The sequence below is a fragment of the Maylandia zebra genome, linkage group LG23, assembly GCF_041146795.1.
Source record: "Maylandia zebra isolate NMK-2024a linkage group LG23, Mzebra_GT3a, whole genome shotgun sequence".
NCBI classification, from domain to species: Eukaryota; Metazoa; Chordata; class Actinopteri; order Cichliformes; family Cichlidae; genus Maylandia; species Maylandia zebra.
The window spans coordinates 509,952-513,085 of record NC_135188.1 but is presented as its reverse complement, the minus strand read 5'-3'; the positions used below and the strand labels follow the sequence as shown (position 1 = coordinate 513,085).

Sequence of the window (3,134 nt, the reverse complement as noted above, 5' to 3'; positions counted from 1 at the left end):
AAAGGTTGAAGGGGAGGACAGCACTAATCAGAGAAGTAGAAACAGGGGGGATTGAGGCAAAGCTGTAGAAAAAAAGAATGAGATTTTTCTGAGAACTGGCAACAGGAACCCACAAGCAACATGAAGAAAATGATTAAATTCACCAGCAGCTTCAAAATTTGGGTGATTGTAAAACCAAGGCTTAGTGTAGTATATAAGAGTGAACACGTCTTTAACTGACAACCCAGTTAGTATTTTGGGAAATGAGGAATACTGAAGAGAGAACAGTGCAGTAACAGAACACTGGTTCACTCAAATTGCTTTTGATATGAACAAAACATGAGTTTTTTTCTATTCGTTTTTGAAGAGTTGATGATTATCACGTATGGATTCACTACAGGCTGGGTCTTGTGTTCTTATGGTCCGGATGTTACTTTAATAACAATTACAACCAGAATTATTTCAGAAATGCCGACAATTTCTGCTCCTACACATGTATTCTCTATTGAATTGAGTACTGATGACCACTTAAGATTTTATCCAATTTCTAGATACCAGCATCCATTACAGTTATTTTTTAAAAATTGTGCACAAAATAATTACAAAATTAAGGGATGAGCACCTATTTACTTACAGAGATTTATTAGAGGCATTGACCACTGGCAGCAACCTCAGAAGAACCTCCTCTGAAGAGTATTTCTGCTGTTCAAACACATCCAGATCTTTTCTTGATGACATTAAAATGAAAAGCAGGGCTGACCACTGAGCATGAGACAGATTACGAGTGGAGAGACTTCCTGATCTCATGTACAACTGGATCTCCTCCACTAGAGAACGATCATTCAGTTCATTCAGACAGTGGAACAGATTGATGCTTTTCTCAAAAGACAGATTCTCACTGAGCTTCTTTTTGATGTACTGGACTGTTTCCTGATTGGTCTGTGAGCTACTTCCCGTGTCTGTCAGCAGACCTCGTAGGAGAGTCTTACTGGTCTGCAGAGAAAGACCCAGGAGGAAACGGAGGAACAAGTCCAGGTGTCCATTTGGACTCTGTAAGGCCTTGTTCACAGCACTCTGGTAGAAGAGTTTCTCTGCAGATTCTCTTGTTTCAGACTTCTGAGAGGTTGTTTGCTGTTCTTCCAGCAGATTTAGTCCAGAGCTGATGAAGGTCAGATGGACATGAAGAGCAGCCAGAAACTCCTGAACACTCAGATGGATGAAGCAGAACACCTTGTCCTGGTACAGTCCTCTCTCCTCTTTAAAGATCTGTGTGAACACTCCTGAGTACACTGAGGCTGCTCTGATATCGATGCCACACTCTGTCAGGTCTGATTCATAGAAGATCAGGTTTCCTTTTTGCAGCTGATCAAAAGCCAGTTTTCCCAGAGACTCCATCATCTTCCTGCTCTCTGGACTCCAGTGTGGATCTGTCTCAGCTCCTCCATCATACTTGACTTTCTTCACTTTGGCCTGAACCACCAGGAAGTGGATGTACATCTCAGTCAGGGTCTTGGGCAGCTGTCCTCCCTCTCTGGTTTCCAGCACATCCTCCAGAACTGTAGCAGTGATCCAGCAGAAGACTGGGATGTGACACATGATGTGGAAGCTTCGTGATGTCTTGATGTGGGAGATGATCCTGCTGGCCTGCTCCTCATCTCCTCATCTCTTCCTGAAGTACTCCTCCTTCTGTGGGGCAGTGAACCCTCTGACCTCTGTCACCATGCCAAAACATTTAGAAGGGATCTGATTGGCTGCTGCAGGTCGTGTGGTTATCCAGAGGCGAGCAGAGGGAAGCAATTTCCCCCTGATGAGGTTTATCAGCAGCACATCCACTGAGGTGGACTTTCTAGGGTCAGTTAGGATTGTAGTGTTGTTGAAGTCCAGAGGAATTCGACACTCATCCAGACCATCAAAGATGAACACAACCTGGAAGTCTTCAAAGCTGCAGATTCCTGCTTCTTTGGTTTCAATAAAGAAGTGATGAACAAGTTCCACCAAGCTGAACTTTTCCTCTTTCAGCACATTCAGCTCTCTGAAAGTGAATGGAAATATGAACTGGATGTCCTGGTTGGCTTTGTCTTCAGCCCAGTCCAGGGTGTATTTCTGTGTTAAGACTGTTTTCCCAATGCCAGCCACTCCCTTTGTCAGCACTGTTCTGATTGGTTCATCTCTTCCAGGTGAGGCTTTAAAGATGTCTTCTTGTCTGATTCTTGTTTCTGGTCTGTCTCGTTTCCTGGATGCTGTTTCAATCTGTCTGACCTCATGTTCATCATTGACCTCTGCAGTCCCTTCCTCTGTGATGTAGAGATCTGTGTAGAGCTGATTAAGAAGGGTTGGGTTTCCTGCTGTAGCGATGCCCTCAAACACACACTGGAACTTCTTCTTCAGGGTGGATTTAAGGTTACGGTGACAAACTGAAGCTGGAAGTTCTCAAAAAAAAAGCCACACAAACACAAACAAAAACATAAAACACAATGTAAAATTCATTATGCTGTTTTACAAAATGCATAGACGATTTAAGGTCCATATATAATAATTCTTACATGTTGGTCTGTGTATTTGGAAATTAGTAAATATTTCATGTTTCACCAGCAGCTTAAATCTTTTGAAATCCTCTTACTGCTCTGCAGACGGTCAGCCAGCTGCTGCTGCTTCATTCTCCTCAGGAAGTTCAGTGTGATCTTCACAAATGCCTCTCTGCTGCTCCTCTCCTCATCATCCTCCCTCTGACTCTCTGAGCATTCTGAGTAATCTGGACTCAGAACCTTCTGGATCTTCTTCAGCTCGTTCTTCACAAAAGTGATGATGTTGTCCTCCAGCAGCTGGAACAGAATACTTTATGAATGAGCCAATCAAATTGAAATCATGGAGCGAAACACCAGATACATGTTGGACACACTGACAATCCACTGGTCTACAAAGAGCAGCATGGAGATGATTGTGAACAGAATAGATGTAACAGTAGTTGTTGTACATGTACAGACCATAAATATGGAGTCCAGCTGTGTTTGATGCTGCTGGGCAGACTGACCACTGGGAACCTTTGAGCTCTGCTGGTCCACTCTGTGGAGGAACCATGAAGAATTAGATCACATTAAATTTGTCGCCGAGAGAGAAACAAAAAGACACACAGTTGTTTCTAGTGTGTACTTCAT

General features: G+C 43.2%; 1 pseudogene across 1 annotated transcript; it reads right to left on the bottom strand.

Moving 5' to 3' along the window:
* Positions 1–609: 609 nt before the first annotated feature.
* Positions 610–3,134, bottom strand: LOC143414969 (protein NLRC3-like; annotated as a pseudogene). The gene is made up of 4 exons (XR_013095577.1): positions 3,130–3,134; positions 2,964–3,042; positions 2,600–2,801; positions 610–2,408 (listed from the first exon to the last, which is right to left on the bottom strand). The product of XR_013095577.1 is annotated as a protein NLRC3-like (transcript).